The following is a 14,881-nucleotide window of genomic DNA, read 5'->3' as shown; positions in this document are numbered from 1 at the left end:
GAAAACCATAGCTAATCTTCAATATCATCAGCTGATGAAAAGGTAAGACGTTAAATAATGTCCTCTACAGTAGAAGGAGTAAAAACTGAGTTTGAAAGAGGAGTCACTGGGTCAAAGGTATTGACTGGAGCCACTATGGAAGGACCATCCAGCCTAGGAGAAGGTTTTATACGACAACTGTAAGAATATTAAGGATGGTTCTAGAGGCAAGTACAATAAAATGAAGATAATTCCAACTGACAAAATGTAGGCCCATACAAAGTGGAAAAACAGGTGGGTTAGGGCATTTTGCAGGTGGGTGAGAGTTGGGACACAAGAAATTTACACAACACAGTGGTTGAAGAAGAGGCGTTCAAGACGCCTTTGATATCACTGCTTTAACAAAGAACATGAATCAGATAAGTCAGACCTAGGACATTTTTAATTTGATGACTCAATGAACCTCGATCTTATTCTCCAGCAATTCGAAGATAATGTCCTGTTCAGTGATTAGAAAATCCACCCCATGAATAACACGTGAAAACAGTGGAGATCGTTTAGGTGGCGGTTGCTGTTTGAAAGACGGAGAACTGAGTTTCTGAAGGAAGGTGTTTGGACTCAGGTTTAATGTGCTCATTTGACGAGAAAGTGTGTTATGAAGTATATTATCGTAATTCTTAATGATGTCTCTATTGCGGGTCAGAATAATTTGATGAATATCGACCTGGCGGCAGCATTTCGTAATTTCCAATTACATTGACCAGGTAGAGTAAAATTGAGGATCTATGTGAGAAAAGGATAAAATAGAAATGTTATCTAAACGAGCAGATTTCCGAGGACGACTTGGCGAAAAAGGCAGACCAGTCGAAGTGTTAGATGATGTGGTGGTAGGAAGAACAGGAGCAACAACATCTGCAAATGATAGTAACAGCAGACGCAGAAGGTACACACACGCTAGAAGAGAAGGTCCATATCAGCACAGTAAGGATGAGATGAATGGAAGAGTTTTGGGTGGAAGGCAGATCGATCACATGGTTTGACACAGTGACAACTAGGTGAAAGGATTGTCACCTCAGACTTTCCTGGGCATTCCACCACACGGGGAATCCAGAGTGCATGGATTTCAAAACACAGAAACATATAGTGAGAGTAAAATAAAAGAACAAACAAGCGTTCGAGAAATATAACTCATCAAAACTCAATAACTTGAAGAACAGAGAGCAATCCAAAAGCACAATAAATCAAAGTCCTGAAAAAGTCCAGTCCAAAAGTGCTTTCCAGTACAGTCTTACTGTCTATTTTCCTTTGGATATATTGTATTATTTTATACGTGATGTCTTTTAATCATACGGTGATTCTATATTTATACAGAAATTTCAATAATATGGATCATTGATGCAACTAGTTTATTCTTATGAACTATTCAGCTGACAAAATGGTTGAAATATTTTAAAATAAATGTTAAACCTAATCTATCAATAGAATTACCACTTGTCACTGAGTTATACCGGTTTCGAGGAATTCCATCAACCATCAGTAAGCCTGGACAAGGCCTAGTCTTATTCTTTCGATTCGTATTTGTACAGGTTTACAGATGAAGGATGGGAGTCACCCTTTGATTTTCACTCACTGCCGACCTCCTCTCCCCTTACCAAAATCACGACTGAGACAGCTCGTTAGGGCACATGTTAGGCTCCTTAACTACTGGCCCTGTAACCAACAAAGTTGGTGACCCACAAAACCTTACCGTATTTTTCGGTGTATAAGAATGCATGAATTAGGCAACTCTGACAGTCTATGGTAAAGTTTCTGGCTACTTTTATCTTATGTATTTTTATTTAGTTATCAATCGTAAGCATTTCAAATTAAAAACGTTACCGTATTTTTCCGTGTATAAGACGCACTTTTTTACCCCAAAATTTGATGTCAAAATCTGCTTGCGTCCTATACACCGAAGGTATGAATAATATATATGTATATATACGATATACACAAGCCATGTGTAAATATATTTAGATAAACATGCATAGTTTAGTTCAATTGAATGTGTTATTTATAACAATAACTATTTATAATGCTCCCTAAATAATAAAAAATAAATTACAGTGAAAGCAATGAAGATTTTGTAGGTTTTGAACCAAACTAAATAACAGTAAACCTTTTATTGATTTACAGTATTTTCTTATTTTGATGTTTTGAGCTCTTTTGTGTTTAGAACAATATATACTAATTTTTAACATATCAAACTGAATTTTTGTTCAATAAAAATCTTTCAAATGCAACTGTACTTTTTTTTGGTGTATAAGACGCACCCTTATTTTGAAGACAAAGTTTTGGGGGGGTGCATCTTATATTCCGTAACATACGGTACTAAATTATGAGCCGAGGAATTCTCCGTCGTATATGCTATTTTACAATAGTCGGTGACGAATGTGACACAGTGAACTATGTCATACCGCATTTTTTGAGCTTTTTTTGTTGTTTCTAACTCTAAAAGCATAGTAAGACAATTCTTTCTGTCTTCGTCCAGTGCAGACGTGTAAGATCTTCTGCCTGTCGATCTTAATCATAACAGGTAGTAGAGCTTAACAGAAAGCAGTGAGCCGGCTAGTTAAGTAAAAGATATAGTCACTTTTTTGTATGAATAAAGATTTCTGCTTTTGTTTGTGCATTTCTATAGATATATTTCCTTTTAACTCTGGAGTTGATTTATTCTTAGCTTAACTACCCAGAACCTGTGTTTTGTAGTGTTTTTGGCTAACTTTTGTTTTTGCATTTCTATAGATATATTTCCTTTTAACTCTGGAGTTCATTTATTCTTAGCTTAACTACCCAGAACCTGTGTTTTGTAGTGCTTTTGGCTAACGTTTAGACATCGTTGTACCTGAATTACACAACTGAAGTGTCTGGAATGGAAATATTATTTTGGAGGTTGAACGTTGCTGTATGATTGCGTGCTTTATTATTGAGGGATTGGTTTCAAAATTAGATTTGCTATATATTTTGTGAAGTGTAAGTGAAACGTTGTGTGGAAACACTAATTTAGAGAAATTAAGGTATGTTAAAGTGACTAAATTGAAGCTGAAACGGTGGAAGATTTGGTTTGGTTGTTTTAATTGGAAAACAACACAGCAGTCTAACTATGTTGTGTCTACAGCGGGGAATCGAATACAGAATTTTAGCATTATATGCCCCCAAGCTTACTGCTGAGTCACTGAGGAATGCAATGGAATATCTTTGTCAATTTTGAACAAATAAGTTATCAGGGTTAATGTTGCTCTATTGTAGACTTTTTTTTAATATTTGTGTTTTATTTGTTTGTAATTAAGCACAAAGCTTCACAATAGGCTATTTGTGCTCTGCTCACCACGGGTATCGAAACCCTGATTCTAGCGTTGTAAGTCCGCAGACATACCGCTGTGCCACTGGGGGGGGGCTAATATTTGTGAATGGCTTTAATGATACTTTGGATTATTAATTTTGTTTCTCTGCTTATATTTTCATAAGAATAGTTTTCTTGCTCAGACCTTAACTGACAAGTATGAGAGACATAGTTTCTTTACTTTCTACACGAACAAATCGTTCGTATTCACAAACGTGAAAATTTTATTGTGTAGAAAGTCAGTCTGAATTACGCAATTTCTGGGCAGCGTGATTTTTGTGTCCTGCAACCAACTTAATATTAATCGACTATGAGTATACGTTATTTTTTCCCTTAGAGTAGTCATTTGTTATTTACTTGTTTTACGGGATTATTTATATTTGTAAACTAATGTTTAGAAACCAACACTAGGTGGAGCTACTCGTATAAAATATTGCACCCTGACGAGTCCTGCAAATGAGCAGTTCGTTAGTGTTAGATAATTGTAATTTTGAAGCTGACTTAATTTGAAACATCAAAGTACGAGCTCTTTATTTCTTCTCAAATATTAAGCTACTTTTTTTTTCCTTATGTAAATGCCGTATTCCATTTTACATGGAAATGGAAATAAAACACTGCACGTTTTATTAATTTTATCAGGGGGAGAGATTAATAGAATAAGTATTCAATAAAACAGATCTACTCGCATTTGAGACCTAAGTTAATAATGGTAGTTTCATTGGTTTTTATAGTTTATTGTATCATATAACTTTTGTGCTATATCATATAATACATTTTTTTACTCACATTTTCAATCTTAATGGTTCTGAAGTTTGGTTTGAATAAGCGAACGTCTTAAAGTTTGGATGAATAAAATGTCTTTAACCCTAAGCATTCTCTCACAATCAGCTGAACAAATGGTCAAAAACTGGTTGCCTGTTAACACGAATTCTGTATTTCCATACGAGTACGATTAAGACTGAAAATACCAGTAAAAAATGCATTCCATTATATAACGCGAAAATCACACGATACGACAAGCTTGAAATCAGGACTTGAAATCATTGAAATCAGGACTTGCCTGTTATAAAAATTGCTGATAAGGAATTTGGAATAAATTAGTTTTAATATCAATTTTGAATAACATGCTAATATTTTAAACAGAAGAAGCAGTCAACGAAGTGAAACAACAAGCTGTTGCTGAACTACAAAAGGCTGTTTCTCTGGCAGAATCTAAAGCCAGTGAGCTTGTCGCTGTGGAAAGAGCAAAATTAGAGCAATTTTTATCGGAGACGAGGAGACAAGAAACTCAAGAATCCCTGTCTTTCGTCAATAAACGAGAAGATTCCAGAGAAATGATTTTTCTACCTTGTAGCAATCAACAGGAAGACTCCACAGAAGTATGTTGTGTACCACATTAACCAAAGTAATCACTAAAATAAATAATTGAATATAAGATAGTAATCCGTAAAACTAAGCCTAACAACAGTCAAAGTGTTTATAAGTAATCTAAGTATTCTAATGTCCTAAACAACTTTCCAAAGTAGCACATGCAGCACGATAACCAAAATAAGAATACATAAATATAAGTTATCTAATCAGAGTGATATTCTACAAGGGTAATTTATCCAATCTGGTAAGCAACAATGATATCCTACAGGAGTAAGTTATCCAATCTATTAATCAACAATGATATCCTACAGGGGTAAGTTATCCAAACTATTAATCAACAGTGAGAAACTAGAAGGGTAAGTTACCAAATCTATTAATCAACAGTGAGATACTACAGGGGTGAATTATCCAATCTATTAACCAACAGTGAGAAACTAGAGGGGTAAGTTACCCTATCTATTAACCAACCGTGAAGTACTACAGAGGTGAGTTATCCAATCTGTTAATCAACAGTGACATATTAAAGTTGTGAGTTACCCAATCTATTAATCAACAGTGATATACTACAAGGGTAAGTTATCCAATCTATTTACCAACAGGGAGATACTACAGGTTGAGTTATACAATATGTTAATCAACAATTATATATACTACAAGGGTAAATTATCCAATCTATTAATCAACAGTGATAAACTAGAGGGGTAAGTTACCAAATCTATTAATCAACAGTGAGATACTACAGGGGTGAATTATCCAATTTATTAACCAACAGTGAGAAACTAGGGGTGTAAGTTACCAAATCTATTAAGCAACAATGATATCCTACAGGGGTAAGTTATCCGGCCTATTAATCAACAGTGAATATCCTACAGGTGTAAGTTATCCAAACTATTAATCAACAGTGAGAAACAAGAGGGGTAAGTTACCCAATCTATTAATCAACAGTGAGATACTACAGGGGTGAATTATCCAATCTATTAATCAATAGTGAGATACTACAGCAGTAAAGTATCGAACCTATTAATCAACAGAGAAATACCACAGTGGTAAGTTATTCAATCTATTAATCAACAGTGAGATACTACAGGGGTGAGTTATCCAATCTATTAATCAATAGTGAGATACTACAGCAGTAAAGTATCGAACCTATTAATCAACAGAGAAATACCACAGTGGTAAGTTATTCAATCTATTAATCAACAGTGAGATACTACAGGGGTGAGTTATCCGACCCATTAATCAACAATGATATCCTACAGGGGTGAGTTATCCGACCCATTAACTAGCAGTTGAAACCTGTGAATTGTTTTTTTTGTTGTTATTGAATTTCGTGCAAAGCTACTCAAGAGTTATTTGTGCTAGCTGTCTCTAATTTAGAAGTGATAGACTAGAGGGAAGGCAGCTAGCCCATACCACTCACCGCCAACTCTTGAGCTACTCTTTACCAACAATTAGCGGGATTAACCTTCAAATTTTAACAACCTCATGGATGAAGAGATGGGTATTTTCGGTGACGGGATTTGATCTCGCGACCCGCAGATTACGAGTCGAGTGCTCTAATCATCAGGCCATGCAAGGCCGAATATCTATGACAATAATCTAACCGTCCCACTAATCCACAGAAGAAGGCTATATAATGCACTAAACAACAATAAGAAATGACAGGAATAAGATGTCCAACCTATTATCCAATAGTGAGAATTTTCAATAACTACCCCGCACCATGTATCAACGTATCCTACAATGAAAATTGCAAAAATGAGTTATCTCATGCCACGATGTACATATCCAAACATATATATTCAAGTTCACCCTAAATAGTAGAATTAGGCCTGAATAAACTGCTAGTCACCCTAATTAGTAGACTTTGGCCTGAATAAACTGCTAGTCGCCCTAATTGGTAGACTTAGGCCTGAATAAACTGCTAGCACAAATGTAAAATCTGCTGGTGTACGAGTTTTGTATTATATACAGACAATAGAATTTACCTACAAGCGTATACAATTATTACCCTAAGACTTATGTGTTGTAACATAGATAAAAATGACACTTCATCAACTTAATCCAGTTCAGACAGAATCAGTTGTTCTCAACCAATTTTCTAGTATAAATAGCGTCTCAATCATTACTATATCTGTCATATCACGCCTGATGTTGAACGATAGGCCTCGTCGGCACTGAATGTAGCAGTTACAGTGTGGTTGCACATATTTAAACATTCTTCTTTATGTCCATTCAGAAGTTCTCTATAGAAACGTAAGACTTTAAATACACAAGCTAAACAGCTGCATAAAAGAACATATTTATGAAAGAAATCACTAACACTGAGCAAATCTGGTAAACGAAACGTTTGCTGTAAAAACTGTTGCTGTACCAATATCTGTATGTTATTTTGCAGAGTTACAACGAGATAGCGAGTGTTTCAATGTTAATGGTTCAATAAAATACCCATAGAGGGTGCGCAATTTAAAACATCTTTGTTTGTTTCAGAATTTTCGAGCAAAACTACATAAAGGACTATCTTCGCATAGCTATCCTAATTTTGAACTGATAGACTATAAAAGAAAAGCAGGTAGTTAACAGCACCCACTGCCAACTTTTGGGTTACTATTGTGTGACTGAATAGTGTGATTTGACCGTCACTCTTATAACACACCCACGACCGTAAAGTGCTGATTGCGTTTGTTTTTTGTTTTTTTGCGGCAATGGATCGCAAACCACGAATCCTTACATTATAGAATGTTCTTATAAACCACATGGCTACGCCCAGCCCATAACGTAAAACTTATTTAAAAAAAAATGCAAAGAGAAGAAAACTAAAAGTGAATTATAATACAGCACATCAATTTTCAAATACACACGAATAAATTGAAATACACATGAATGAATTAAAGACGAGGCTTATTGGTAAGCTGTTTTGTTTTGGTGGAGAAAAATAATTCATGTTACAAGCGTTGATTTTTTGTTTTTAAAACATTTCCGACGTAAATCGTCATGATTTACCATATTTAGCCATATTTTCATCACAGTTATTTGGACTTTTTCAGGAACAGGCTAAAAGGGGGCTGAAGAAATTACAGTCTGAAAATTTAATAAATTAGTTCATAAATTACTGCGTTAATTATGGAGTCGTTTTATTAAAGGTTACCTGTCGTCTCTTCTAATCTCGTCAATAGCGAGGAGATAAACTCATTGTTCATTGGAACGTTTTAAACTCAATGTTCATTGGAACGTTTTTGATTCATTTTACAGAACTGCTGGAATTGTGGAAGAAAAGCTAGTGAGACTTGTAGTGGCTGCAATATAGCTCGATATTGTGGTACCTTTTGCCAACATAAAGATTGGGAGAACCATCATCGGAGATGTGGTAAAGGAGTTAGCGGAGCCACTCCGAGCATCACTGTCTCTTGTACGCCACTAGGAGTTTCCAAGACTTCGACAAAAACGCCAGGTTGCCACGTGTCATCAACGAATTTTGATAAAGGAATTACCAGTCCGGTATCGACGAAAAGGACTGACAAGTCTATATCTTCTTGAAGACTGATCTATCGAGTATTTAAATTGTATTCGTAAGGAACACAGTCGTATAACGTTCACACAACTATCAATTCAGAGAGGATACTTGCCTCGTGATTCACAGAACGAATAACTCTAGTCTAATACGTAGTTACTCATATATAAAGAACACATTTAAATGTGGCACTAGATACTAATTTCTTTAAAGGAACTTATTAATATAAATAGCATCTCGTTCACTACTATGTCTGTCGTATCCTAGCCGGCGCATACAGCCCTGGTGTTGACGATAGGCCTTATCGGCACTGGATTTAGTGGTTATAATGTGGTTGACATATGATTACACATTAGGTAAATGTTCAGCACTTTGTGCTGTTATGAATAAAAGTTATGTTTGAAAAGTATTTTTCTCTTCATGCTCATAAGATTAAAGTTGTTAAATGTATCAAAACAGTTGGGATGGTTTTCAATAACCATCTTTTGAATGAGGAATGTCAAAGTGAAAATTGTTTTGATAAAAAGGTTAGAAAAAAACGACCTTTAATAATCATTATTATAAAATAACTTGTTATTTTAATCAATGTTTCGCTTTTGCGGCTTCGTCAGGATTATAATATCAAATAGTTGTATGTACTAACCCTAATGAAACTGCAAAGGTCAAACGTTGGTTAAAATAAAATGTTTTTTAAATGTAATTATCTGGAGTATAAAGGTCGTTTTTTCTAACCTTTTTTATCAAAATGTGTAAATCCCTTTAACGTGCACTACAAAATTTGAAAATTTTGTAATCCTAAGTACTGATTTTATTCTATGTGATTATCTGATTAACCCTATATTTGTATTTTATTCTATAAGATCACCTGAGCATTCCCCATATTTGGATTTCATTTAATGAGATCACCTGGGTAATTCCCATATTTGGATTTAATGCAATGAGATCACCTGGGTAATCCCCATATTTGGATTCCATTCAATGAGATCACCTGAGTAATCCCCATATTTGGATTTCATTCAATGAGATCACCTGGGTATTCCTTTGTTTCTATGTGGTTCTATGAGATCACCTGAGCAATCCTATGTTTTGATTTTACTCAATGAGCTCACCTGAGTACTCCTATGTTTTGATTTTGTTTGATGAATCACCTAAGTAATCACATGTTTCGATTTTATTCAATAGAATCACCTGAGTAATCCCATGTTTCTGTTGTGTTCTATGAGATCACCTGAATAATTCAATGTTTCGATTTTGTTCTTTGAGATCACCTGAGTAATCCTATATTTTGATTTTATTCTTTGAAATCGTCTGAGTAATCCTACGTTTTGATTTCGATAGTGAGATCTTCTGACTTTTATGAATCAGAAAGATCTGTCTCCGATAAAATAATTATTTATGTTGTGGGGTATTTTGACAAACAATTGTTTTTATTTATTTTTATGCAGAATAATTATCACGTCAAAACATTTTGGCTGAATTATATTCAGTGTTTCTAGTCCCAGATCTTCACACAATTGCTATGCAAGCTTTTGACGACGACCTATGCTTGTAGTATTGGAGAATTAAACGATTCTTTACGTGATATAATTAAAAACTGACACATTCTGTTATGATAAATAGTAATGAAGTTTAGAACTTATTTTTTATGTTTCGTTAATATCATTCTCAAAACGAACCAACGTATATTAATATAATACATGAAAAGCTCCCTCTATTAACAACGTGTGTACGTATATATGACAAAAGTTATGTAAAGTACTGGCTTGAATCGTTTTCAAAAATTCTTTAATGTTTTATGTTAAAAAGAAGCGAATAAAAGGTTGTGTATATTATAGTCAAAAGATGGCGACAGTATAGCTCCTAATGGTTAGATAATGGTTATATCATGTTGCTCTATTGACCAGAGTTATTTTAAAATATGTATTCTGCAATGCTAACAGAAGTTCATGAGTCATTTATATATATATATATATATGTATAAATATACGATCCATTTTACTCTATATATACTTATAGATCATTCCTAACATGAATAGTATTCTTGCAAATAATAATACTTTTGGATGTTTATTAATCAGTCATTAGAAAAACAACATAAATAATAGATAAAAAGCTGTCACATCATTTTTGGCCCTCCCCGTTGGGAGGCTGTTTTTTTAGATATTCTTTCTTATTTGGTAAGCCTTCTGGTACTCGTATGCGACGTCGAAAGTAATAGCTTGTGAGAAGTATACAAAAACTAATTAGAAGCGATACTGTTGCCTGTTTTAAGCATCCTTTCATTATCCTAATTAACTAGCAGATATAAAAGATATTACAGCTCGCCTTGAATACCGTAACTTTATTGCGATATGTGAGCAATTTTTTTAATTGTAAGAAGTATCTATATGTTGAGATAACTGAGTCTTTACTTATCTTGTATTTCATATATTTACAATTGTATGCCAGATGTTGTGCATCACCATTTGTAATTAGCTATACAGCAAATGCAATTAGGAATTGATGTTTGGAGTTCTTTAATAAAACTAAATATTAAAGATTCTAAAGCAAACTTAAAATAATAGGTTGTTTAATTCGAGTTCAGTTTACTATACTAACAGAATTAGGGGTGGAACATTTGAAGTTATGCTAAAGGTTCAGTTATATTATGATAATTTTTCCATTTTTTCTGTTGTGGATGAAACAATATATTATTCATTGTTATATATACAATATCAAAAGATGTTCTCCGGTGTGACAGCGGTAATTCTAGGGATTTACAACACTAAATTTTAGGGTTCGGTTCCTCACTGTGGACACAGCAAATAACCCAATATGGCTTTGCACTAGATCAAACAAACAGGCAACATTTTTTTAACGTTGGTAGAATATAATTTAAACAATGGAATTTAGAATATAACCCATCATATATTATCTGTTGTGAATGTGAGCTCAATGAAATTTATATGTTATGCTTTTCCAACCTCCTCCCCCCAAGTATTTTAATAATTTTATAAAAGTAATGTTCTATTTATTTATATATGTTTCTCATTTATGTCACTGCTATAGTCAACACGTATCAGTCATACAAGTTTGTATGTTTATGTGTGATGCACCTGTTCCTTAGCATCTTCAAGATGATGTATTTCATCAATCTTGTGCGATGCGCCTGTTCCTTAGCATCTTCAAGATGACGTATTTCATCAATCTTGTGTGATGCACCTGTTCCTTAGCATCTTCAAGATGACGTATTTCATCAATCTTGTGTGATGCATCTGTTCCTTAACATCTTCAAGATGACGTATTTCACCAATCTTGTCTGAACACTGTTAGATATATGGTTTGGTAAAGAAATTAGGTTTATTGTTAGTTATGTGACTTATATTAACAGAAATGGCTTGGTCATCTGACGGCGAATCCTTTCCTAAAAGCCCCCCCCCCCCCCACGTGGCACAGCGGCATGTCCGCGGACTTACAACGCTAGAAACCGGGTTTCCATACCCGTGGTGGGTAGAACACAGATAGCCCATTGTGTAGTTTTGTGCTTAACTTCATAGAAACAAACAGACTTTACTAAAATTAGGTCTGGTGTATTAATTAGCACCTCCTCGACCGAGACTGTGTTTGACCGAAAGTCAAACTCATCTACTGGTCAATCCAATGATAATCAGAAGAAATTCAAGTGTTTCCAGATAATAAAAAAAAACAAATTCAAATGCTTTGTGTATCAAAATTAACTGAAGTGTTATGTAAAATTGAAATAGAAGTGTATTTCAGTATATCTTCTGTGAGTAAAAATTGTGTATATGTGTGTGTACATATATTGTAAATATGTAAACATGTATAAACGAAATTTATATTGCGTAAAAAAGGAACACATTCATATGTAACCCGAAAAGAAAAGATTAAAGTTTCATCTTCCTCTAGATGACTCATTCCATGGGCATTGTTGTCACCTGCTTTCTATTGATGTTAGAAGGATATTTTTATGTGCTGGTCAGTGTAAAATAGGCGATGAACTCTTTTGAACATTCTATATTTGACTCTTATGTTTACTTCAGTAATAAGTTAATTTAACAAAATGACGTTCAGTGTTATATTATAGTTCTGGATGACATGGTTCATTTCATTTAAAATTCTCACTGATATCCTTTAACTTGTATTATATTCGGAGTTATCATTAAAATTTATTATTTTTTGTATATATATCGATTTTGTTGTGAAATTGTCTATCACACCCTAACTGTAACTTCCGAGGGTATCCTAATTTCTTGTGTTAAAGAAGTAGAGGCTGAAAAATATATCAGTATGTGAATATAAGTTCCATTCTTAGGATGACTTTTTCCAGTTATTGTTTGTTTTTACAGCACGATTTTTTGTTTAGTGTTCTAGTTTGTGCTGGCTTTCAAACACAACTTTGTATCTAATAATGCCAATAGTCTTATGTGCACAATAAATATTTATTTCATCACGATATTTAAGCTCTACAAATAATATGTGTAACACATTTTAATCTTTCTTGACTTTTTCATTTCTTTGTCGAATATGTTAGGAGTTTTTTGTATTCTTTGTAGTTTTCTTTTCTCATCTTCGTTGCACGGGTCCGGAATTTGGTTTCTTGTTTATTCCTGTGACAGGACACTATATAGGAATAAGGAAAAACTAATATGGCATGATGACTTGGATCCAAACCCGGATTATTGTGTTCTTATAAATGACAATAAAGTTGAATTCAGTAGAATAAAAATAATAATAGCAATAGAAAAGAAAAGAAATAAATAATCAGTGTTAAAAGTTAAGTTAAAATAAACAATGTTATGTTATTAATCCTTAACCTAAAAATCTAATTTGTAAATTGCTAAAATAAAAATATATAATAATTACAATTCCCTAGCTTCATCTAGTTCATACCATGACAATTGTTGTTCATGAAAAGCGCCTAAATCACTCTATATCTGTTGTATTCCAGCAGGCCTGATGAACCCTGATATAGAGCGAAAGGCCTCGTCGCCACTGGTTAAGGCAAATGTAGCGTGATTAACGTATAATATTCTTATTTACTTTAACCTCACTCACGGGGTCTTAGAATTAACATGGTGGTGCTTATGAACATCCATATTTATATCAGCATAAAATTGACACATCTACTGTTCAAGCAGGTTTAGTCTGTTTTCGGGAAGATTTGTGCGATTCTTTAGCAGGGCGGTACAAGCTTATAGGTAGTTTCGTGGAGTTTAACTAACCCCCCCTCGACGAGGAGTTCCTGTTGTCATTTTAAACATAACAGCGCAAGTAATATTTTTTGAGTGAACGATTTTCTCGGATTGCTTTAACTGATCTTCATGTGACGTCATGGAAATGTAGCTAAGCTTGTTTGTAGTCAGCAACATTCACTGTCATGTCCTGGGTTACTTTTGTCTGACTGAATAGTGGAATTTGACTGTCATTCATATTGGGCATCTTCGGCCCCAAAATTCGGAGTATGTATTTTGGGTAACAGGACACGAACTATTAATCCTAAGGTTCAAAGTTCGAGCACGCTAACCATTAGAGCATGCCCAGCCCAATATGGCTGAAAGAATTGATTATAGTTAGTTTGTGAAATTTCCCGAATCCAAAACCTTGCCAATTATTTGAACCTTAGATGGATATGAATGTAACAATAAAATCGTTAATATGGTTTCATGAATGTGTCAATGATATTTCAATGTAAGTACAGCATTGAGGTAATGATGTAAATATGGCAATGACTTAACAATGTAAGTACAGCATTGAGGTAATGATGTAAATATGACAATGACGTAACAATGTAAGTACAGCATTGAGGTAATGATGTAAATATGACAATGACGTAACAATGTAAGTACAGCATTGAGGTAATGATGTAAATATGGCAATGACGTATTATTTTTACGTCATTGCCATATTTACATCATTACCTCAATGCTGTACTTACACTGTTAAGTCATTGCCATATTTATATCGTTGCCTCAGTGCTGTACTTACATTGTTATGTTATCGCCAAATTTACATAATTATATGATTACTATAAAACACTGTCATCAACACATTTTCATGATTATATTTTTCAAGCTCGTTAAAAAATTACTTAACTTATAATGAATTTAATAAAATTTGCCAAATCTAATCACGAAAAGTCGCATTATCAAAATGTTAGATAAATCTCATTTAAATTATAAGTCAAATAAAGTTCTACTAGTCTGCTTGTACTCAAACGCGACCAATAACGTAAACTGATATTCGTGTTTGTTGAGAATTCAATACGGTGCTATTCGTTGTTAATGGTTTTCGTTATCAGACACATAACGAAATATTACTAATAATTATTATCAAACCTTCAATATTCGTCACTATCAAATATTGTAGATATCGGAGTTATGTTTGTCCTTAACACTGTCAACACATTGCTACGTATTACATAGGATTCTTACACTCATTTTGCACAATAACTCCTAGTTATTGACTTATTTATTTTTGTCTAAGTTTCAGAATACTTTGACACGAGTTTTGGAATTTAGAATTGTGTTTGTTTGGAATTAAGCACAAAGCTACACAATGGGCTATCTGTGCTCTGCCCACCACGGGTATCGAAACCTGGTTTCTAGCGTTGTAAGTCGGTAGACATGCCGCTGTGCTAC

At 34.0% G+C, this 14,881-nt stretch overlaps 1 long non-coding RNA gene across 1 annotated transcript; it reads left to right on the top strand.

Annotated features, from left to right (window-relative positions):
* Positions 1–4,505: 4,505 nt before the first annotated feature.
* Positions 4,506–13,907, top strand: LOC111086108. The gene is made up of 2 exons (XR_002610864.1): positions 4,506–4,740; positions 7,985–13,907. It is a non-coding gene; the product is annotated as an uncharacterized LOC111086108 (long non-coding RNA).
* The last annotated feature ends 974 nt before the right edge of the window (positions 13,908–14,881 follow it).

The sequence above is a fragment of the Limulus polyphemus genome, unplaced genomic scaffold (genome assembly GCF_000517525.1).
Source record: "Limulus polyphemus unplaced genomic scaffold, Limulus_polyphemus-2.1.2 Scaffold851, whole genome shotgun sequence".
NCBI lineage: Eukaryota > Metazoa > Arthropoda > Merostomata > Xiphosura > Limulidae > Limulus > Limulus polyphemus.
The sequence above is the reverse complement of the archived record's forward strand: the minus strand, read 5'-3'. Positions and strand labels throughout refer to the sequence as shown.